We start from the raw sequence: 25,526 nt of genomic DNA, 5'->3' as shown, positions 1-25,526 counted from the left end.
GCTGGAGATGGTTCTGAACTTGGTTCCACAGTGACTATTTTAAGGAGGCTGATGTTACTCATCCCGTTTTTGATCATCGATGGAGTGTGTGTTTGAAGTGGTTTTTGTGGTGTTGGCAGAAGAGCCAACACCGTGTTACTAGAGGATGCCGAAATGGACGCCGATTTAGCTCACCCAGGCTGTCGTGAGGAGGAAAGAACTACAGGGCTATTACAAATTGAAGCGATTTCATAAATTCACTATAGCTCCATTCATTGACATATGGTCACGACACACTACAGATACGTAGAAAAACTCATAAAGTTTTGTTCGGCTGAAGCCGCACTTCAGGTTTCTGCCGCCAGAGCGCTCGAGAGCGCAGTGAGACAAAATGGCGACAGGAGCCGAGAAAGCGTATGTCGTGCTTGAAATGCACTCACATCAGTCAGTCATAACAGTGCAACGACACTTCAGGACGAAGTTCAACAAAGATCCACCAACTGCTAACTCCATTCGGCGATGGTATGCGCAGTTTAAAGCTTCTGGATGCCTCTGTAAGGGGAAATCAACGGGTCGGCCTGCAGTGAGCGAAGAAACGGTTGAACGCGTGCGGGCAAGTTTCACGCGTAGCCCGCGGAAGTCGACGAATAAAGCAAGCACGGAGCTAAACGTACCACAGCCGACGGTCAACAGAATGGTGCTCCACCGCACTTCCATCATGATGTTCGGCATTTCTTAAACAGGAGATTGGAAAACCGATGGATCGGTCGTGGTGGAGATCATGATCAGCAATTCATGTCATGGCCTCCACGCTCTCCCGACTTAACCCCATGCGATTTCTTTCTGTGGGGTTATGTGAAAGATTCAGTGTTTACCTCCTCTACCAAGAAACGTGCCAGAACTGCGAGCTCGCATCAACGATGCTTTCGAACTCATTGATGGGGACATGCTGCGCCGAGTGTGGGAGGAACTTGGTTATCGGCTTGATGTCTGCCGAATCACTAAAGGGGCACATATCGAACATTTGTGAATGCCTAAAAAAACTTTTTGAGTTTTTGTATGTGTGTGCAAAGCACTGTGAAAATATCTCAAATAATCAAGTTATTGTAGAGCTGTGAAATCGCTTCAATCATTTGTAATAACCCTGTATCTTTATACAAGTAGAGCAAGCTGTCCTGTAGATTAAGCCAATCGAACAAAGTATATACTTGTATTAAACTAATGATAAATTATCATAACCTAATAAAAACGTGAGTGTTAGGATATGAAATATAGTACTGTCAAGACGCGAACCTCCGCCCACCAATCAAATCAATAGAAGAGTGTGACGCTACTCACTACGCTAAACTAACAACTCGCAATGTGTTAGAAATGAAAGTATGTTACCTGTTGCAGAAAACCTTATCGTAGATATGTTACTAATTGAAATTTAATTATAACAAATTGTACCAAGAGCAATGCGTTTTGGGTCGATCTTCCATGTGTCGCTGCCTTCAAATAGTCTACTCTCATAATACGCAAGTTACAATAATTCTTTTGCCATGAATATGATGTTTCTTGTTATTTTATTGGAACGAATCACACAGTTAACTACAGGTTCTCCAGTGATTCTGAATTGGCTGGTGCTCACAAACGGCATGTATACATATAGGCTTGAAATAAATGCCAATATGGCGCCTCACAACTCTATACTGAAGGGAGACGGCGTGCGTGTGACGTAGGTGGCGTTGTGCCATCTCATTGATCAACGTTCAGACGCACGCTGAGAATATCTGACATGCCAGATATTGCTCTGCACGTTCAGAAAGACTCCCGAACGCCAGCCGCGGTGGTCTCGCGGTTCTAGGCGCGCAGTCCGGAACAGCGCGACTGCTACGGTCGCAGGTTCGAATCCTGCCTCGGGCATGGATGTGTGTGATGTCCTTAGGTTGGTTAGCTTTAAGTGGTTCTAAGTTCTAGGGGACTGATGACCACAGCTGTTAAGTCCCATAGTGCTCAGAGCTATTTGAACCATTTGAACTCCCGAACGTGCTATTCCACGCTATGACGTCAGAAACTCGGGTCGCTCAACGCGCAACGTTCGGATGCACGGTCCGTGTGCCGACGGCTTTAACGTTGAGCGTGCCAAGTTCAACGTGCTGCTGAACGCTCAGGAATGATGCGACTTGTGCATACGGTACGTGGGCCCCAACGTGGTGGTATACGCGATCGCAACGCACTCCACCGGCAGTTGAGGGATGTTTCTAGTACGTAAATCACACTGTTTACTCAACGGGCGTGCGTAAAATTCCCACGTTATCTCTATTAAAACGTACGTTTCCTCCATCGTCCACGAAAAGGAAAGTACCATGTCCAATCTATAAGAACACAGGCTTATAAAAGTTCCATTACAAAAAGTGCGGTACGAATTTGGAATAATTCTCCGCATAAGATAAACATCATTCCCACATATTAGCAAAACCCCAAGGTCAGTCTTACTTGATCACTGAGCCTACTCGGTAGCAGAATCTTTGCAACATGTGAATTACGAAGGGTAGAAGAAAAAGGAGCAAAATGTCTTTGTACAAGTAGCGCAAGGTGTCCTGGAGGTTAAGCTAATCGAACAAAGTCACCCCTAAAAAAAAAGGTGAATTTATATTTACATAACATCAAATATTATAGACTATACTTATATTAAACTAATAATAAAGTATCAGAAGCTAATAAAAACGCGAATGTTAGGGAAAATAATTAGGAAATGCTAAGAAGCGAACCACCAACCCAACTAAAACTCAATACTGGACCAAAACGCTGTTCATTACGCTAGACAAACGACGTACCGTTTGTGTGTAATGATATTGTTTTAACGTGTGCTAGAAACGTTAATTGTAGATAATTATGTTACTAATTGAAATTTAATTATAAAAAATTGTACCTAGAACAATGCGTTTTGGGTGGATCTTCAGTGTGTCGCTGCCTTCAAATAGCCTACTCTCATAATACGTAAGTTTGCCTACTTTCATAATATGTAAGTTACAATAATTCTTTTGCCACGAATATGATGTTTCTCATTATTTTATTGGTACGAATCACACAACTAACAAGGGGTTTTCCAGTGATTCTCAATTTCCTGGTGCTCAGAAACGGCATATATACATATAGGCTTGAAATGAATGCCAATATGGCGCCTCACAACTCTGTACTGAAGGGAGACGGCGTGCAACGTGCATGTGACGTAGGTGGCGTTCTGCCATCTCATTGGTCAGCGCTCAGACGCACGCTCACAATATCTGACATGCCAGATATCGCTCTGCACGTTCGGAAAGACTCCCGAACGTGCTACTCCACGCTATGACGTCAGAAACTTGGCACGCTCAACGCTCAACGTTCGGATGCACGGTCCATGTGCCGACGGCTTTAGGGACGCGGCCTTGTTTTCAACACAAGTTGGCTCGTAGAACGCCTACCGGAGACTCCCTCGTAACACGTTCACCCGGAAACCCGCCGGGGGGAGCAGTAAAACATAGAAAGACAGCCGAATATCGAAATCAGCGATGCAAGTTGAACGCTTAAGTTGTAAAGTTCTTTTACTATCACACGATCGGTTTCGGGCTCTTATAAGCCCATCTTCAGGAGTCGTAACTTGGTACTGTGTCCCCCAAGCACCGCGGTGGACCTGTACTAGGCGCGGCGTGTTACTTATGAGCGCAGGACTCCCTGTTCGTAGGTCATAGGTATCACACCGAGCCTAGTACAGGTCCACCGGGACACAGCACCAAGCTACGACACCTGAAGATGGGCTTATAAGAGCCCGAAACCGGTCGTGTGATAGTAAAAGAACTTTACAACTGAAGCGGTATATTCTACCTATGGTATTACTTAAGAAGTCTTCGAGCCAGTTACATATCTGGGAGACTATTCCGTATGCACGTATGAACCGTGGTAAAAATTTGCTGTTTTGAAGAGTGTGCCACAGTGCGTAGTGTGAAGCAGTCGCCCTCCGTTTCTGGCGGTGGCGCCGCTGTGGCAATCGCAGCTTTGGTGTCTCCCTCTGGTGTGAAAGGGGAAAGGTTTTTCTTTTCTTTAGTGTTATTTTGAAACCTGTATTACAGGCAGGGCATGCAGCAGCAGACGATGCCGCTCTTTAGCCGCAGAGAACATAAATATACAAATGAAGACATTTAAAGAAGAAACATGGTGGACATATAAACGGAGACAAACACTTTTTAAAATACAAGGTGCCGTTCACGGGCATAGAGTCCAAGATAAAATTGTTCAGACACTTAGACAGAGACGAAAATTGTCACACGTGAACGTAGGGGCACAAAACGAATAACACTGAATCACTGTAGCACAAAACAACGGCACACACAAAACACGAGGCGTTGATCTCCGGCGCGCGAATGTTCACTATCCGTGTACGAGTCCGGGGACCTGCCAGGAGAGGAGGGGGGGGGGTGGGAGAGGGAGAGGGGAGAGCAGATGGCATGGGCAGGGGAGATAAGGGGGAGGCAGGAAGGGGGAGGGGAAGCCCGGCGGAAGAGGGAAGGAGGGAGGGGATCGGGAAAAAGGAAAGAGAAGGGAGGGAGGGTGCCTAATGGAAAGGACACAGGATGTGGGGGGGAGGATCAAAGTTGATAGGAGGGGTAGATGGAGGGGAGGAGGACATCATCAGGGAGGGGGAGCTGGCGGAAGCCACCTTGGGAGAGGGTGAGGAGGGTGGATAGATGGAGACCGGGTGGAACGTGGGAATACAGGCGCGGCAGCGGGCGGGGGTGGGAGAGGATTGGTGAGACAAGCGGATGAGGAGGATCGAGTTTGGGGGGTGTACAGGATCAATATCCTTTCAAGGAAAAGGAGGAGGTGGGGGAAGGGGATGAGATCATACAGGATCCACGTGGGGGAGGGGAGACAGATGCGATAGGTGAGGTGGAGAGCATGGCGTTCAAGGATTTGGAGGGATTTATAAAAGGTAGGGGGGGGGGGCGGAGATCCAGGCCGGATGGGCGTAACAAAGGATAGGGCGGATGAGGGATTTATAGGTGTGGAGGATGGTGGAGGGGTCCAGACCCCACGTACGGCCGGAAAGGAGCTTGAGGAGACGGAGTCGGGAGCGTGCCTTGGCTTGGATTGTCCAGAGATGGGGAGTCCAGGAGAGGCGACGGTCGAGGGTGACGCCAAGGTACTTAAGGGTGGGAGTGAGGGCGATAGGACGGCCATAGATGGTGAGGGGGAAAGGCTGCTTGTTCACGCGCATTTAAGGGGCGCTATGAACTCGTCAGTGACAGTGAGTCAGTCAGAGGCAGTTGGTCAGCCAGGGCAGTCTGTCAGTCTGGTCAGTTGGTCAGCCAAGTCAGTCTGGGTCTGTCTCTCGTCCGCACTGGTGAGGCGCTTAGTGTCTGTCGGTCGTCCGGAGTGCTAGTATGTGTTAGGCCGCCAGTCTGCTCGAGTTTGCTCGGCATTGGCGGTTGGATCGATCGGTTGGTCGATCGCACACTGGGACACGAGATGACTTGTCCGCCTGGAGCGTCAGGGCATGTGAGGTCGTCACGTGAGTCCAGTGGGCCGCGGCGTATAGTGAAGCGTAGTGGCTTCGCGGCCGACACGAGAGCAACAGGAGTCAACCCACGACATCGGTCCGGCTGCGGCGAGCTGCGACGCCGTGAGACGGCAGATCGGCGCGCCTTCCTGCGTCCGTTGAAGCGGCTGGCAGCGGACGGTTCGGGAGAGCGTTTTGGGGGTGCTGCGCCAGGTCTTCGCCAGAAATCGCAGTTTATTAGAAGTGAAGTGGTTGGAGATATGTTGTTTCAGTCACTTGTTAAATTCTACTTTTCTTGGTCAGTCTCTCGTCCCCAGCTTGCTCGTCTGTCCCCCGCCCGCATTTGTTAGGTTTACTGTCTGTCTGTCTGTCGGTCGGTCGGTCTGCCGTACATTAATAGCAACCTATGTCATGTTTGTCGGATTCGGTGTTAACGAATTTATAGAAATAAGGTAAAGGCCGAATTCCTGAAATACGTTTTCATCTTGCCTATGTGGTGTCACCGCCAGACACCACACTTGCTAGGTGGTAGCCTTTAAATCGGCCGCGGTCCGTTAGTATACGTCGGACCCGCGTGTCGCCACTATCAGTGATTGCAGACCGAGCGCCGCCACATGGCAGGTCTAGAGAGACTTCCTAGCACTCGCCCCAGTTGTACAACCGACTTTCCTAGCGATGGTTCACTGACAAAATACGCTCTCATTTGCCGAGACGATAGTTAGCACAGCCTTCAGCTACGTCATTTGCTACGATCTAGCAAGGCGCCATTACCAGTTGCTATTGATACTGTGAATCATGTAACGTCAAGAGCGACGTTCAGCATTAATGGATTAAAGTTAAGTATTCCACCAGCTACGTCCGTTTTTCTAAAGTCTAATTTCCAGACCTCACGCCAGCCTGCGTGAGCTAAAACGCGTGCCTTTCGGCTTCCTCTAGTAACACGGTGTTGGCTCTCCTGCCAACTACAACAGCCTACCATCTTGCGAGGCGGTATATGTGTAATGTAAAGCATGTTGTACACTTTATGAAAGTCTGAATTTCATGGCTTTTATTTAAATAGTCATTTTTATAAAGTTGCCACCCTTCCACCGTAAGAGCCCTTTTAAAAACAAATTCCACTTTTGGTGGCAAATAATTTCTTAGTATGCGTGTTTGTACCATTTCCGTCCCTCTTACGGGGTGCATAGTTAATGTGTTTGTGTGAGTTGTTAAAATTTTTAGTTTAAAGTAACCTGGTATGTTGCAGATTTGCACCAGTGTAGTTTTTCAGAGGTCGTTGTGAGCTGCCGCGACTACGGCCGTGTTGAAAGGGAGCGGAAGCTTCTCAGCACGAAGGCTCCTAATGTAAAAAAAAATTTTTTGTTATTCTGCCTCTGAATAATTGTAACTTGATATTTGCTTTCTGATTGTAATTTTAAATCCGTTTTTGAAAAGGCTTTTAGGAATAAAATTCACATTTATTAAAAGTAATTTTATTTTTCATCAGTTACTTCCTGGCAACTACTTCCACGCTCAGCTAGTATGATTAAATGTGTTAATGTTCTTGTTGAATCGCTAGCAAATAAAGTAAATTCTTTAAGAAAAGATTTTGAAATGTAAAATTACGGTTCAATGTACCTTCGTTAACAGCCTGCAGTGGGATGCCGTGTCGAATGCTTTTCGGAAATCTAGGGATATGGAATCTCCCTGTTATCACCTGTTCCCTAGGTTAAAAGTACATTTGGCCGGAAAGCGATTCAGCTCCGACGACGAGGTGAAAGAAGAGGTTCGCACCTTTCTGAACAGCATGGCGGCGAGCTGGTATGACATGGGCATACAAAAACTGCCACAGCGTCTACAAAGATGCATCGACAGAAATGGCTACTATGTCGAAAAATAGCTAAATGTTCAAGTTGTAAACTGATGTAAACCAATGTAGAAATAAACAGATCTATGTTCTTATTAAAAAAAATAGGAGATCTTACTTTTGGTATTACCCTCTTATACTCACTGCCTTCTCTGTTCTTGTGTACTGCATCATCGTTCCGGCGCTCGTGGTTACGCCAGAGCAGTTTCTCTACGTCAGGAACGCTCATTACTGTGTCATCCGAAAGGGACTCTGTACGATATACATCTACATCTACATTCATGGCCCGCATCTCGTGGTCGTGCGGTAGCGTTCTCGCTTCCCACGCCCGGGTTCCCGGGTTCGATTCCCGGCGGGATCAGGGATTTTCTCTGCCTCGTGATGGCTGGGTGTTGTGTGCTGTCCTTAGGTTAGTTAGGTTTAAGTAGTTCTAAGTTCTAGGGGACTGATGACCATAGATGTTAAGTCCCATAGTGCTCAGAGCCATTTGAACCATCTACATTCATACTCCGCAATCCACCATACGGTGCGTGGCGGAGGGTACCTCGTACCACAACTAGCATCTTCTCTTCCTGTTCCACTCCGAAACAGAACGACGGAAAAATGACTGCCTATATGCCTCTGTACGAGTCCTAATTTCTCTTATCTGATCTTTGTGGTCTTTCCGCGAAATGTAAGTTGGCGACAGTAAAATTGTACTGTAGTCAGCCTCAAATGCTGCTTCTCTAAATTTCCTCAGTAGCGATTCACGGAAAGAACGCCTCCTTTCCTCCAGAGACTCCCACTGGAGTTCCTGAAGCATTTCCGTAACACTCGCGTGATGATCAAACCTACCAGTAACAAATCTAGCAGCCCGCCTCTGAATTGCTGCTATGTCCTCCCTCAATCCGACCTGATAGGGATCCCAAACGCTCGAGCAGTACTTAAGAATAGGTCGTATGTTTCATAAGCGATCTCCTTCACAGATGAACCACATCTTCCCAAAATTCTACCAATGATCCGAAGACGACTATCCGCCTTCCCCACAACTGCCATTACAAGCTTGTCCCACTTCATATCGCTCTGCAATGTTACGCCCAAATATTTAATCGGCTTGACTGTGTCAAATGCTACACTACTAATGGAGTATTCAAACATTACAGGATTCTTTTGCCTATTCATCTGCATTTATTTACATTTATCTATATTTAGAGTTAGCTGCTATTCTTTACACTAATCACAAATCCTTTCCAAGTCATCTTGTATCCTCCTACAGTCACTCAACGACGACACATTCCCGTACACCACAGCATCACCAGCAAACAGCCACACATTGCTATCCACCCTATCCAAAAGATCATTTAAGTAGATAGAAAACAACAGCGGACCTACCACACTTCCCTGTGGCACTCCAGATGATACCCTCACTTCCGAAGAGCACTCAACATCGAGGACAAACGACGGACGTTTGTACGATTATCCTGCGCGAACGATTCAAACGTGGAATTTAAAACTTCGGCCTTCCTTTCGCTATCTTTTAATGCCAGGCCATACAGGTAAACGAATGATTGGACGGAAGCCTTAGACCCACTTAGAGATTTTACGCAGGGCCAGAATTTTGTCGGGGTCTCGGCCAGACCTTTAGTCAAGGTATGACGCTGGTAACTTATATGTTTTGTAAAGGCCTCGTCGCTAGTGCTATGGAGGCCCGACTGCCACTGCTGTTACGGTACTTCGAGCTTATGGGTTCGTGAAACGGCTCCTGTTCCAGCACACCACTAAGACAATTTCTCCCTGCCACCACTGCACAGCTATGCGCCAGGGTCAGGTATTAGGACAGGACAACTATTTTACCACACTCCAACAAATTAGTAAAAAAATGTCTCCCTGCCACTATTGCATAGCTAAGCCGCAGGGCCAGATAACAGGATAGGAGAAGGAAGATTCTACAATACTCCAACGAATTAGTAACAATACCGTACAAATGGTTTAAAGAGGTTTACTTATCTGTGTGACTATTTGAATGTGTTGTTGTTGTGGTCTTCAGTCCTGAGACTGGTTTGATGCAGCTCTCCAAGCTACCCTATCCTGTGCAAGCTTCTTCATCTCCCAGTACCTACTGCAACCTACATCCTTCTGAATCTGCTTAGTGTATTCATCTCTTGGTCTCCCTCTACGATTTTTACCCTCCACGCTGCCCTCCAGTACTAAATGCCTCAGAACATGTCCTACCAACCGATCCCTTCTTCTAGTCAAGTTGTGCCACAAACTCCTCTTCTCCCCAATTCTATTCAATACCTCCTCATTAGTTGTGTGATCTACTCATCTAATCTTCAGCATTCTTTTATAGCACCACATTTCGAAAGCTTCTATTCTCTTCTTGCCTAAACTATTTATCGTCCATGTTTCACTTCCATACATGGCTACTCTCCATACAAATAGTTTCAGAAACGACTTCCTGACACTTAAATTAATACTCGATGTTAACAAATTTCTCTTCTTCAGAAACGCTTTCCTTGCCATTGCCAGTCTATATTTTATATCCTCTCTACTTCGTCCATCATCAGTTATTTTGCTCCCCAAATAACAAAACTCCTTTACTACTGTAAGTGTCGTTTCCTAATCTAATTCCCTCAGCATCAGCCGATTTAATTAGACTACATCCCATTATCCTCATTTTGAATTTGTTGATGTTCATATTATACCTTCCTGTTTAAGACACTGTCCATTCCGTTCAACTGCTCTTCCAAGTCCTTTGCTGTCTCTGACAGAATTGCAATGTCATCGGCGAACCTCAAAGTTTTTATTTCTTCTCCATGGATTTTAATACCTACTCCGAACTTTTCGTTTGTTTCCTTTACTGCTTGCTCATTATACAGATTTAATATCATCAGGGAGATGCTACAATCCTGTCTAACTCCCTTCCCAACCACTGCTTCCCATTCATGTCTCTCGACTCTTGTAACTGCCATCTGGTTTCTGTACAAATTGTAAATAGCCTTTCGCTCCCTGTAATTTACCCCTGCCACCTTCAGAATTGGAAAGAGAGTATTCCAGTCAACAATGTCATAAGCTTTCTCTAAGTCTACAAATGCTAGAAACGTAAGTTTGCCTTTTCTTAATCTTTATTCTAAGATAAGTCGTATGGTCAGGATTGCCTCACGTGTTCCAACATTTCTATGGAACCCAAACTGATCTTCCCCGAGGTCGGCTTCTACCAGTTTTTCCATTTGTCTGTAAAGAATTCGCGTTAGTATTTTGCAGCTGTGACTTATTAAACTGATAGTTCGGTAATTTTCACATCTGTCAACACCTGCTTTCTTTTGGATTGGAATTATTATATTCCTCTTGAAGTCTGAAGGAATTTCGCCTGTCTCATACATCTTGCTCACCAGATGGTAGAGTTTTGTCAGGACTGGCTCTCCGAAGGCTGTCAGTAATTCTAATGGAATGTTGTCTACTTCTGGGGCCTTGTTTCGACTTAGGTCTTTCAGTGCTCTGTCAAACTCTTCACGCAGTGTCGTATCTCCCATTTCTCTTCCGTTTCTATAATATTGTCCCCAAGTACATCGCCCTTGTATAGACCCTCTATATACTCCTTCCACCTTTCTGCTTTCCCTTCTTTGCTTAGAACTGGGTTTCCATCTGAGCTCTTGATATTCATGCAAGTGGTTCTCTTTCGTCCAAAGGTCTCTTTAATTTTCCTGTAGGCAGTATCTATCTTACCCCTCGTGAGATAAGCCTCTACATCCTTACCTTTGTCCTCTAGCCATCCCTGCTTAGCCATTTTGCACTTCCTGTCGGTCTAATTTTGTATTCCTTTTGGCCCGCTTCACTTACTGCATTTTTGTATTTTCTCATCAATTAAACTCAGTATCTCTTCTGTTACCCAAGGATTTCTACTAGCCCTCGTCTTTTTTATCTACTTGACCTTCTGCTGCCTTCACTATTTCGTTCCTCAAAGCTACCCATTTTTCTTCTACTGTATATCTTTCCCCCATTACTGTCAATTGTTCCCTTATGCTCTCCCTGAAACTCTGTACAAACTCTGGTTCTTTCAGTTTATCCAGGTCCCATCTCCTTAAATTCCCACCTTTTTGCAGTTTTTTCAGTTGTATGATTAAGTCAGAAACACTGCTTGTAATATAACACAGTAAATGTCCCTTATGGTTAAGTGCAAATAAACGTAGATAAACTTCACCTTACATAGCAAATGCAATTACAACTGTCTGTTCACTTCTAAGAGTCCACTAAACGACGTTCCCTGTCTAAGACAGCACTGGACGGTGATCTGTAACCTAGTGGGCGAGAGCTGGTCTTTTATCTTCCGAGTAGGCTTCTGTCCATTGTTGTCCGGTCATTGACGGAATGTAATCGGGCGGAAATTGGCCGAAGCGAAGTCGATATCTTCATCCTCAGCGCCGCCCGTGGCGCTTGTAACATCTCCATTTTTATCCCGAACTGATCTGATCGAATAGCAGCCCAATATTTATTATTAACATGACCGTGAACCTAATGGGCCTGGTAATCGGAATTGACTGCTATGGAAGTTGTTACTTTCCAGTTCGTCCTGTTCAATACTATAATACTGAGTGTATGGTAATAAGGAACACCAACACAGTTTTACTAATTACGAACTTATATTCTTCTCAAAACACAATAAGGAGACAGACACTGCCTTCGTCATACATATCTAATTACGGCTAATCTCAGCACAGGCTTTATTCATTTGCCATTATAGTCACACGCTAATCCATCACTGCATCCAACACTGCAATCCAAGCTTAGGCCGGCGCAGTAGACGCGAAACCAAATATCGGCACTAGTAACATCACTGATCACTTTCGTAATGATACTTCTTCACTTTCCCGGTATTTATTTATTATTTAGGAGTCTAACCACAGCGATGGTGACACCCCTCTCTGTTAAAAACCCTGTATTCCAATAATGGCCTCCACACACACACACACACACCATTCCCGCCAACCACTCTGGCGCATCTCGACACTCGCTCTCGCAACACGCCACAATCGATTGTTCGCCCTATCGACCTGCGCCGAGTGCAAAGTTACAGTAAGGGCCTACGGACCCCTTACACGCTGGTGGAACTCGCGCAAGTAGCGAGTGTCTATGACATGGGCACCAGCTCGCATCTTTGTGCCTGTGGTGTTTTTGCCCTGGCTGTGTCTTGTTCGGACGATAAAATGCTACGCGCATGGATCTTTTCACAGACGCACGACTCTCTACTAATCTTTGCCTGTCGTCATCCGGAACCGAGAGTGCAACGGCCTATGTTTGGTCAGCATTTTTCGAATTTCGTTATTAAATCACGGTGGGTCTTTTCCGTCGATAAACCACTTGCTTGGCACATTTCCCTAGTCGGCTCTGTTAGAACTCTTTGATTACGGGAGAAGATTAAGAGTTATAAAACTTGGATGAATAGTGACTATGGAACGTACGTTGTCTAAGAAAAACACATATAGCAATGAATAGCCAAATAAATTCAACAGACGAAATATCAGTGACACTCTTAAAGAAGCAGCCTGGACGTCTTGGGATGCTGTATGAGGTGTAGAGGCGACCTGTCACACTTACCAATGACGTGGCAGCGCCGCGAAGCGTACGAGGAGGGACCCAAAAGAAACCGGCCTCCGAGGGCTCTGCCACTCGTAGACGTAGTGCAGGGTTCTCACGCTAGATGGTGTCAGTAGAGACCTCCATGAAACAGCTGTGCAGACGGCGTCAGTGTAGAGCTGAACGTGCATGTGTGGCATTGTGTTTCTCTGACTATTGGCGGATTACCTCTGCAAAGTCGTTATGGCAACTTTAAAAGAACAAAGAGTGTATGTGAAATTTTGTTTCCTGCTTAAAAAAAAAACTACAACGGAGACACACCAAATGCTTCAGGAAGCTTTCCAGGAGGACGCTATGAGCCGCACACAGGTTTTCGAGTGGTTTGGGTGAGATGTGACATGTGTGTTGAGGACCAAGCTCGTTCTGGACGCCCTTCAACATCGCGAAATGAGAACATTGAAAAGTCCGCCAGAAGACCAACGAGGATCGTCGCCAAACGATCGACAAAATTTCAGCAGAGACAGGAATCAGTTGGAGCTCGTGCCAGCGGATTTTGAGTGACGATTTGCACATGAGACGTGTTGCTGCTAAATTTGTTCTGTGTCTTCTCACACAGGACCGAAAAACCAACCGCATAATGTGTGTCAGGACTTGAAAACAGAGATTGCACGTGATCCAAACTTCTTGAACAAAGTCATTACGGGGGATCAGAGTTGTTGTTATGGGTATGACCCAGAAACCAAGTAAGCGTCAAGCCAGTGGAGGACTCCCAACTCTCCCAGACCAAAAAAAGCAAGTGAGGTCAAATGTGAAGACGATGAGCATTGTCTTTTTGATGTTCGTGGAATTGTGCATCGGGAATTCGTACCCTCTGGACAGACTGTTGACCAGCACTTTTACTTGGATGTTTTAAGGCGTCTGCGATAGGATGTGAGTAGGAGACGCCCAGAACTTTGGCGATCAGGTGACTGGTTTCTGCATCACGACGACGCTTCAGCACACACAGCCTTACGAGTGACCCACTATTTGGCATCTCAGAGGTGGTCTGTCGTTCCCCACGCTCCGTATTCGCCGGGCCTAGCCCCGTGCGACTTTTTCCTATTTCCACGAATGAAAAAAACGCTAAATGTGGAGCGTTATGACGATGTGGAGGCGGTAAAAACAGCTTCGCAAAGGGTGTAAAGTGTCAGGCAAATCCAACACCTTCCATGAAAACCCTGACATGATAAGCAAATCCGGCAGCATGTCACATAGCTCTGAATAAATCCTGACATTAAATTAACCAAAGTAATACGAGTAACGAGTGAGCAAATGGAATACCACAGACTAACACAAGAACGCCTAAATGCATGTCATACCTTCCCACTGTGAAACAGACGCAGTTCCGAGGGAAGAAACGAGAACAGAAGCCGAGAGCAGAACCGTGTTAAGCTAGAAGGCCCTACGATAAGGGACGGACACCCACGTCGCCAGCCAACCACCAGGACCACCCCCCAGCTCATGTTAAAAGATAGAGGCCTCCAGAAGAACAGTATAGATCTTACAATAACACTAAAAGGGCCACACCAGCTGCAAGTTTTAGCGTGAGACTTTTTCGCGTCTCTGTTACGTTTCAAATGTTAAAAACATTGTCCCACCACGAAAAGTAACCGCCAGGACCAGCCCCCAGCCCATGTTGAAAGACAGAGCCCTCCAGAAGAACAGTATAGATCTTACAATAAACTAAAAGGGCCACACCAGCTGCAAGTTTCAGCGTGAGACTTTTTCGCGTCTCTGTTACATTGCAAACGTTAAAAACATTGCCCCACCACGAAAAGTATAACGTTTCTCATTGGATAGACAGAATTTTTGTAGGTGGAGCTTAAGGTTAACATTGAGACCCTGACTGCTCAGATGAAAACATAGCCAGATAGTTTTTTTTAAACCAACTTCGGTAAATTGTAGTAAGGAGAAGTTAGGGGGGAGTTGCTTCCGAGACGGCGAGGTGCGTGGAGCTGTGCCGCCCGCCGCCCCCTGACGAACACCGACAAGGTAATGAACGCACGTGATACCGCATTTTTGAGCGCATAAGGCTTGACTCAGAACTGCAGAAGTCTCATCTGTTACATCCCCTTTTTACGTAATACTAGTGTCGATCGTCAATTGAAGCTCAAGGTATTCACATTTACTACGTAAGTTAAAATGTGAAACGCGATGATTTTTTTGTTATATAATTATTGAGAAGCCACATCAGCCACTGTAATTTACTACAAGTTAGATAAGTAAATAAAGATAATTGAGGGTCACTGTAGACCATTATGATAGTTTTCTCTTTTGTGAAACTTAATTTAAACCCAGATTATAGATGTGATATGGCATAGGTCATCCTTCGATCCATTGTAGAACTTGGAAACCCACTCAGGGAATATTCGTTCACATTTTTGTTGAACGCAGTTGGTTTTTATCATCCTGTATTAAAATATTTCCTTTTATCAATAGTGCAATTTATAAACAATGTTTTGTGAGTAGAATAAAAATTCCAATGGTAAACTGCTTTTTCGACGTTATTTTACCAGCTAACTAAAAATAGGAAAGCCTTGAACCCCTTCCACTAAACTTAGTTAGTCTTAAGATTCTTTTGCAGGGAGTGCAGTGGAGCTGACGCTGAAATCATTAAATATTTGGTTATATCATCGCTAGTCTCACTGAACTCTTCTGAACTCTACATGTCATGTGTGGTCTGGCGTCTCCTTACCAGCAACAGGTCCCAGGTTCAAACTAGTCAATTCCCTAAAAAACACGCTCAGAGCGTCATTGCCTGAAAGTGGTAGGGAGAAAAGACTTAGAACAAACAGACACCACGCAGAATGTTAGAAGGGCACTGGACAATATCAAACTTGAAGAGTTCCAAACATGCTTCCAACAGTGGGAAAAGAGACTTGACAAGTGCATCGCATGTAATGGAGAGTATTTTGAAGGTGACTGAAGTAATTTTGTAAAAAGGTTCATCAATAAATTTTTTGTGACAACAATACGGTTTCTTTAGGGTGCCCCCTCGTATGCGACAGTCAGTTATATGGAACCAACCCACGTGGACACGTGACAAAATAGCAGAAAGTAGTTATCCACTCAGTGATCAAAATACCTGTAGCTGCCGAATGGGACGACTGAAATCAGTATCCCGTGGAATACGCCCTCTGCACAATTCATTCGATTATTCCCTCATCAGTTTACTACATCCAGCTTATAGATCTCCCGTTTGTACTCGCAATGTAGGACATGCACTGCTTGACAATTGCTAAGGAGCAACTGTCAGCTGCTACGGAACAACCGACAACTGCTATGGAACATCCCACCAGTGTTACTAAAAGGAAATATAGAGAACAGGACGTGTTAACTGTTTCGACGTTTTGCACCAACGCTCGGTATGCATTCGATACTTCATGAAGTACTGTGTTTGATGAATTTTGTTGTCGAACTGATTAGTGCGACATTTCGCGTGGTACTATAACATTCTTTGTTTATGGTTCATTTAAATTTTTATAATATTTTGCTTTAAAATTTTCACATATTGATACTATATTTTCTGTATATGTAAAGTGTGCTATACTGGAGTTAGAAGTTCTTCGCATTGTCTGTAAGTAATGTATGTAAAATACTATGTAAATTGTTTACTACGTTAAATAATTTTCTGAGGACATTTTGTAGTTAAAATATTTGTGTGTATAAACTGTTCATGTTGATGTAAATTTAATTATTGTATGAAATCGTCACACTTAGGAACACTGTAAGAAATAGGTGTTACTTAAAAGCCAGTGTGCTTTTATTTGAAACGGACGTGGCTCTGGGGAGTGGAAAAGGTGACAATGGCGAGATGGAGCGCTACAAGCACGGGAAGTAAGTCACACACCCAATAGCTAGCAGTGATTGGGACAACACCTTTGTGGAGCAGGAGAAGCTTTGCCTGCAAATTTCCATAAAAATGCCTCGGATGAAGACTGCAAACGGCTTACGGCATAGCTGCGACTTGTTGGGGAACTGTACGTAAAATTGAACGACGCCAAGTGCAGAAACTGAGCCCATACATCATGATACATGCAGGTCGTTCTGTCGGTAGTGTAGCCGCCATGATGGTTCGCCACTCCCAAGCCTACAGCCACCAGATAAATTTTTTTGTATTTTTTCTTTTGTACGGCGTGAACTATTAATTTAAACTCTGTTTTAGTAACCATTCTTAAAGAAACTGGTTCACCCTGTTGCCTATATAGAGTTCCTTCCTAGTGTTTGATTAATCCGAGTATCCTGTTTTACAGACTTAGACATTATGGTGCTAGGAGCCGTTACCAAGGCCGCTCCATCTCTACAACTGCCCCTCAGACACCCTTACAGCAGCCACGAACACTTCATCTCCCGCAAGTGGGAGAATGGTACCAGCCACCATAGGTTGCCGAAGGCCCCCTGAAATATTCACGACACCCATGACCAGCGTTGCTGGTGTCAGTATTCCAGATTCTCCAAAAACGCAGGAGAAATTTTCCAAACTTGGGGAGAAAAATTTCCCGATACCCCACGAATTCTCCACATAATACGATATTTGAGATTTTTCCGATACTCGTCTTCAATAAATTACTGATTACAGCATTTCATGCTCATAGTATGCTTATATGCTTCATAAATTTAACTATTTACGAGATAAAACAGAAATTCAAGTAATTCGAAAGACCACAAAAAGTTTTTATGTGGCGTAATGCTTTGCCCTAGACATGCGCTCAGCAGCTTTTCTCGCAGGCCCTCAGCCATTGTTATGTCCAGTCTCGCTTAAGTAATATCTGTATGTAAAAGAGTATTTATCTAGCCTGTTTATATGATATTGCTTGAAATCTTCTCTGTGAAACTCATTCTGAGGTCCTGAAAATCATTAGACTCAACACCAGCAACAAACTCACCAACCATCAAATTATCGGTGCAACAGCTACGATATAAATTGTAAGACGTTAAATTTCCACATAATGACAATCCCCAAAAATCCCTAATCGAACTGAAATTCCTCACAGTTTGGGAAATTCCCCACGAATTGGCAAAGCTGCCCATGACATATTTTGATGTGGCTGAGTCGACAACAATGTGCATCTTGTTGATCGCGTCCTATGTGGGCCAAGCCTTCCGGAAAACTTACTGCCAATAACTGATGCAGCACAAATCTCTGTGTCTCATCAGTCTGTCTCTTAGCAACTACTCGAAGGTCTTGCTCAGGAAATCGAGAAGACATATTGGTCAGTACGATTTTGGCATCCTTGTCGGGGCCTTTATTTATTCTCACCACTTCTGCTACTTTCCAGTTAGTCGGAATGTAGCCACTCCGACAGGTCTTGTGACGCCAAATATTGGAGGACTTCTGCCGGAATTCCGTCCGGACCGACCGCTTTCAGTCTTGCGAAAGTATAAACTGCCCCGTCGAGCTCCTCGAGAAAGGATATATGTTAGCACCAGTTTGATACTCAGGTTCCACGCCTCCCTGATGGCGCCCTGCTCTTCTTCTGGATTGTCATATGGCGACAACTTCTGCAACAAAAAGGACAGTGTGGCAACGAGTTGAGCACCACAGACTGCCAACACGGTGAACATTGTTGCGGCATCTCTTGACGCTGCAGCGGAGACAAGTGGTGCGTCCAAATACAACACTGGACACATCGCTGGCACTACTTCGTCTTATCAGACGAGTCTCGCTTCTACACACAGCACCACGATACACATATCAGAGCGTGTACGCTCCAACAGTGCTTAATTTCAGAACATTTAAATGCCACAACATACTTCCTCAACAACACAACCCTTCGCCACCTTCCCTTCCCCCCCCCCCCCCCCCACGCACACACACGAGCACACACACACACACTTAACCATAGATAAAAGTCGCAGGTTAAAAGTTTTGAATATTTGTGGTAAAACTTGCAAAGAGCTATTTTTTACAAAATACTGTTCTGAAATTCAGGTTTGTGGAAGATAACCCCTTATAATCAAAACAATAAAACCACAAGATTTAAAATAAACAACAGCTGCTGTCGTCTGTCCCTGTACCACTGTCATCTTCAGCTCGATACATTTCGGGAGAGGTCGGTTGTCTTCGAAAATATGACGTCATGCTTTTAACTGCAGTCAGCCGCAATGTCCAAACAACTGCGTTCTAGCTGCTCGGTGAATTGTAGCTGCTCAATGAACGTGTGTCCAGTACATAGGTGCATGCAAGGAAGGGGGGGGGGGGGCTGGTGTGTGTGTGTGTGTGTGTGTATGTGTGTGTCTGTGTGTGTGTGTGTTTGTGTGTGTGTGTGTGTGTGTGTGATTTCCTAAGGGACCAAACTGCTGAAGTCATCGTTCCCTAGACTTACACACTACTTAAACTAACTTATGCTAAGAACGGCACATGCACACATGCCCGAGGGAGCAATGTCTTGATAGCAGACTTTCTAGTATAGAAACTTAGGAAAAAGCATTCTTTATACCAATTGCTTCATATTCTATTAATTAATTAAACCAAACAAGCAATAAGCCTCCTAATTCAGACGATAGCAAGGAAAGATGTTTGTATTATTCTCACAAACCGCTTTTTCGCAATAAAGAACAGCGGTAATTATTTATTTTGTATTGTACTTCGACGAAACGTGAATAATTTTTAGTCAGACCAATAGTGTTTGTCGGTATTTGGCGTGATGTTTTAGAGTCCTCCACGATTTCTGTTGAACGACAAGCTGCGTTAGCATAATGGTTCAGACGTTTGGCTGCTATATCATAGGTTCTGAGTTCAAACCTTGATCTGTGTTCAATATTTTCTTTATTTAAAAACAATATCGAAGTGTCTTACTTCATGAATTTTTTTCGTTTGAATGTAATTTTTTGAAATTTCTAGTGCTTTGTATCTTCATTATAATCATAATAAGTTTCCGGTTTTTCTAATTTTGACCTCCAATATTTCTTATCACAGCAATTAAAAACAATGAAAAGGCACACATACAATATCCATGTTATCTGTTTTGTTTGTATATCTTCTCTTCCGCAGTCGCTGTTTTACTATTCATATTGAGATATATTCTTTTGTGACAGTATTAAAAGTATTATTTAGAGCAGAATATCGGCTCGTACGTTGCCGAGCTTCTTGATTGTGTGACTCAGTTCTTTGCTTCGCTGCTTTGGCAACATCATGTTCAATGTTTTCGTCGACTGATCTATGTTTTGGCAAGTATTTGCTATCCGTTGTGACAAACACACATTTTTTGCGCACTGCGCCTCACTGACAATATATTTTAGTTCCTATGTTTTATTACGTCCACAATCAGTTTTGTGTACTTCGCCAACTTTGGTTTAATCAGAACGTTTTAGAAGAAAGCGAAATGACTCTGGTACAAATGAAAGTTTTATTACAGTCGCTGAAGATGGAATATTTCCCAATATTACATACGACACCTATCTGGTACTTAAATTAAATGAGACATTGTTATACAGTAAATTTTATATGAAATTTAGGTATTTTGTCCACATTTCATTCTCAACATTGTGGTAACTAAAATAGACCATACGGAAAGTATACACTATGGACTTTTACCTCTGCAAACTCTTCAAAATTTCGTGCAATGGTTTACTACATTTAATGCTGTACAATAACTGCGTTGAACATCGAAACAAAATTAAGTCATTTATGGGGGGGGGGGGAAGGTATCAGTCAAGAAGATGTGTAAAAATCAAATTTTTGGGCTAAATAGTTTTTGTGAGATCGAATGATAAGTGTGTCAAAGCAATGGGAACACCATGTGTCTGCACAGGCGGCGAACTGTGCAGTGATGACAACATTGCGCACAGCGCGGAATGCGGGGAGGACGTCTCTGTAGCAGCGAAAGGGTTAATGCGGTCGTGGGGGCTTTACTTCATAAATTGCGCGCTCCCCCCTAAACGTAAGTTTGCGAACTATACTATACTATGGCGCCGCTTCTCTTGGCGCGTGCGTCGTTTGCAACTGGCAACGCAGCAATCTCCCGCGTCTGGGCGGGCATGCGCGAGCCGCCAAGATAAAAGAATTGAAAGTGGTGCGTCCAAATACAACACTGGACACATCGCTGGCACTACTTCGTCTTATCAGACGAGTCTCGCTTCTACACACAGCACCACGATACACATATCAGAGCGTGTACGCTCCAACAGTGCTTAATTTCAGAACATTTAAATGCCACAACATACTTCCTCAACAACACAACCCTTCGCCACCTTCCCTTCCCCCCCCCCCCCCACGCACACACACGAGCACACACACACACACACTTAACCATAGATAAAAGTCGCAGGTTAAAAGTTTTGAATATTTGTGGTAAAACTTGCAAAGAGCTATTTTTTACAAAATACTGTTCTGAAATTCAGGTTTGTGGAAGATAACCCCTTATAATCAAAACAATAAAACCACAAGATTTAAAATAAACAACAGCTGCTGTCGTCTGTCCCTGTACCACTGTCATCTTCAGCTCGATACATTTCGGGAGAGGTCGGTTGTCTTCGAAAATATGACGTCATGCTTTTAACTGCAGTCAGCCGCAATGTTCAAACAACTGCGTTCTAGCTGCTCGGTGAATTGTAGCTGCTCAATGAACGTGTGTCCAGTACATAGGTGCATGCAAGGAAGGGGGGGGGGGCTGGTGTGTGTGTGTGTGTGTGTATGTGTGTGTGTCTGTGTGTGTGTGTGTTTGTGTGTGTGTGTGTGTGTGTGATTTCCTAAGGGACCAAACTGCTGAAGTCATCGTTCCCTAGACTTACACACTACTTAAACTAACTTATGCTAAGAACGGCACACGCACACATGCCCGAGGGAGCAATGTCTTGATAGCAGACTTTCTAGTATAGAAACTTAGGAAAAAGCATTCTTTATACCAATTGCTTCATATTCTATTAATTAATTAAACCAAACAAGCAATAAGCCTCCTAATTCAGACGATAGCAAGGAAAGATGTTTGTATTATTCTCACAAACCGCTTTTTCGCAATAAAGAACAGCGGTAATTATTTATTTTGTATTGTACTTCGACGAAACGTGAATAATTTTTAGTCAGACCAATAGTGTTTGTCGGTATTTGGCGTGATGTTTTAGAGTCCTCCACGATTTCTGTTGAACGACAAGCTGCGTTAGCATAATGGTTCAGACGTTTGGCTGCTATATCATAGGTTCTGAGTTCAAACCTTGATCTGTGTTCAATATTTTCTTTATTTAAAAACAATATCGAAGTGTCTTACTTCATGAATTTTTTTCGTTTGAATGTAATTTTTTGAAATTTCTAGTGCTTTGTATCTTCATTATAATCATAATAAGTTTCCGGTTTTTCTAATTTTGACCTCCAATATTTCTTATCACAGCAATTAAAAACAATGAAAAGGCACACATACAATATCCATGTTATCTGTTTTGTTTGTATATCTTCTCTTCCGCAGTCGCTGTTTTACTATTCATATTGAGATATATTCTTTTGTGACAGTATTAAAAGTATTATTTAGAGCAGAATATCGGCTCGTACGTTGCCGAGCTTCTTGATTGTGTGACTCAGTTCTTTGCTTCGCTGCTTTGGCAACATCATGTTCAATGTTTTCGTCGACTGATCTATGTTTTGGCAAGTATTTGCTATCCGTTGTGACAAACACACATTTTTTGCGCACTGCGCCTCACTGACAATATATTTTAGTTCCTATGTTTTATTACGTCCACAATCAGTTTTGTGTACTTCGCCAACTTTGGTTTAATCAGAACGTTTTAGAAGAAAGCGAAATGACTCTGGTACAAATGAAAGTTTTATTACAGTCGCTGAAGATGGAATATTTCCCAATATTACATACGACACCTATCTGGTACTTAAATTAAATGAGACATTGTTATACAGTAAATTTTATATGAAATTTAGGTATTTTGTCCACATTTCATTCTCAACATTGTGGTAACTAAAATAGACCATACGGAAAGTATACATTATGGACTTTTACCTCTGCAAACTCTTCAAAATTTCGTGCAATGGTTTACTACATTTAATGCTGTACAATAACTGCGTTGAACATCGAAACAAAATTAAGTCATTTATGGGGGGGGGGAAGGTATCAGTCAAGAAGATGTGTAAAAATCAAATTTTTGGGCTAAATAGTTTTTGTGAGATCGAATGATAAGTGTGTCAAAGCAATGGGAACACCATGTGTCTGCACAGGCGGCGAGCTGTGCAGTGATGACAACATTGCGCACAGCGCGGAATGCGGGGAGGACGTCTCTGTAGCAGCGAAAGGGTTAATGCGGTCGTGGGGGCTTTACTTCATAAATTGCGCGCTCCCCCCCTAAACGTAAGTTTGCGAACTATACTATACTATGGCGCCGCTTCTCTTGGCGCGTGCGTCGTTTGCAACTGGCAACGCAGCAATCTCCCGCGTCTGGGCGGGCATGCGCGAGCCGCCAAGATAAAAGAATTGAACTTTAGTCCGACGGAAAATACTGTGACTTTAGCAATAACTATATACATATATACTAGATTTTTTTCCTTGCATCTCTGTAAGATAAGAAAATTCCAGAAATTAGAGCTAGTACAGCAATGGTGGGCGATAACCTCCGGCATAAGAAGTCACGCTCGTTCCGCAACGGTCTTGTCAAAATGGGAGGAAGAGGGGACTGAGGTTCAGGGCACTTGCCCTTTCAGTGGCTGAGTTCTGCAATAAATTTCAGCTAGTAAGAGGGGAAACTACCCCTACAGGCGGGCAGCAATGATGAACGGTATGAGGATGCAGAAGGCAACGGAGATCACTGCAATAAAGACACGTAATGTGTATCCATAGGACATGTGGCGTGTAAATGAAAAAACGTCTATTGGCAAAAGATTACGGACTAGTCTCCCATTCGGATTGCCGGGAAGAGGCTGCCAAGGAGGGGGTGACCACGAGAAAAAGATCGAATAACCGACGAAAGGATAAAGTTCTGCGAGTGGTGGCGTGGAATACCAGAAGTCTGACATGGCAGGGAAGCTAGAAAATCTTGAGCGTTGGCAATACTCTCTTAGGATTTAAAGGTTGGCTACAGCGCGCATGCACAAGCTCTGGAATCTAAGATATTGTTGTCGCGCTTCGCAGCGCACGGATTAACTAGTGGCAGTTTGGAAGCCTGTGTAGGTGCCCACCTGCTGTGGTGCGCACGTGTGTTGGGCGAGGGGTCGTCGCCGAGCTGCCGTACTGCCGTGTCCGCCAGCAGCGACACAGGATTTGGTATTGAGTTGGTATTTTTTATAATTTGCAGCGCGCTTATTAATTTAAAGGAAAGGGTTTGTGTATGCGCGTAGCAGCAGACGGCAATTCTGATAACGATAGGAGTTGAATTCTTAACGGTAGCCATTGTTAGGCGAATAGATTAAGTATTGATTTTTGTCATTGATTTCTTTTGTAATTGTCAGGGAATTGTTTCACTATGCATTTAACTGAGAAGTAATTCAGTCTGTCTCAAGAGTTTGATTTATTTGTAATATTGCTTTAATACCACTGGGGCAGATTTACATACAAAGCGATCTTCAAAGAGCTTCTAGCGTTTTGTTAATTGAATGAGAAAGAATCGCTTTCAGAATATGGTTTTTGAAAAAAGGAATTACTTATTTGGGTTATCATTTATCGAGTTTAGATTTGACCAAAGCCTTTCTCTTGAATTATGTAGTTGTAGTAAGCAGCAGCAGCCGCAGCAACAGCATACAGAACATGCATTGCACTCAGCATGAATAATAGGTTTTTTTATGTTTTTCTTAAATAATGGAATGCAGCAGATCAAGCAGTGGCAGCAGAAAGAGCAAGTAAGCTATTTGTTGTGCACAGGACCAATTTTAAAAAAATAGAGTTTAGGCGATCTCTGTAATAGTAAAGTTAACAATAGTACAAGCACGAGATTTTCAATGGAAAACACGAGATAAGAAGAAAGGGCTTGTGACTTTCAATCTGAAAAGAGAAATGCTAAGGCTCAGTTTAGATGTGGTAGGGATAAGTGAAGTGAAATTGAAAGAAGACAATGATTTCTGGTCATACGAGTGTAGGGTAATATCAACAGCAGCAGAATATGGTATAGCTGGAGTAGGATTAGTTATGAATAGGAAGGTAGTGCGGAGAGTGTGTTTCAGTGAACAGTTCAGTGATAGGCTTGTTCTCACCAGTATAGACAGCAGATCAACACCGACGACGACAATTCAGGTATACATGCCGAAGTAGCCAGAAAAAGGCGATGAGGTAGAGCAAGTATATGAGGGTATAGAACGGGTAATTCAATACATAGAGAGAAATGAAATCCTACTAGTCATGAAGTATTGGAATGCGGTTGTAGGGGAGGGAGTAGATGAAAGGGTTACAGAAGAAAACGGGCTTGGTAATAGGTATGCGAGAGCGGAAAAGTTAATTGAGTTCTGCAATAATTTTCAGCTAGTAAGAGGAACAGTCTCTTCAACAATAGCAAGAGGAGGAGGTATACTTGGAAAAGCCGGAAGGTATGAGAAGATTTCAGTTACGTTATATTAAGGTCAGACAGAGATTCCGAAGTCAGATATTGGCGAACCTATGAGCAGATGTAGAATCCGATCGCAATTTAGTGATGAAGAAGAGTAGGCTGAAATTTAAGACACTACTT

Source organism: Schistocerca cancellata, chromosome 10, assembly GCF_023864275.1.
Source record: "Schistocerca cancellata isolate TAMUIC-IGC-003103 chromosome 10, iqSchCanc2.1, whole genome shotgun sequence".
Classification (NCBI taxonomy): domain Eukaryota; kingdom Metazoa; phylum Arthropoda; class Insecta; order Orthoptera; family Acrididae; genus Schistocerca; species Schistocerca cancellata.
Note: the sequence above shows the minus strand (reverse complement) of the source record.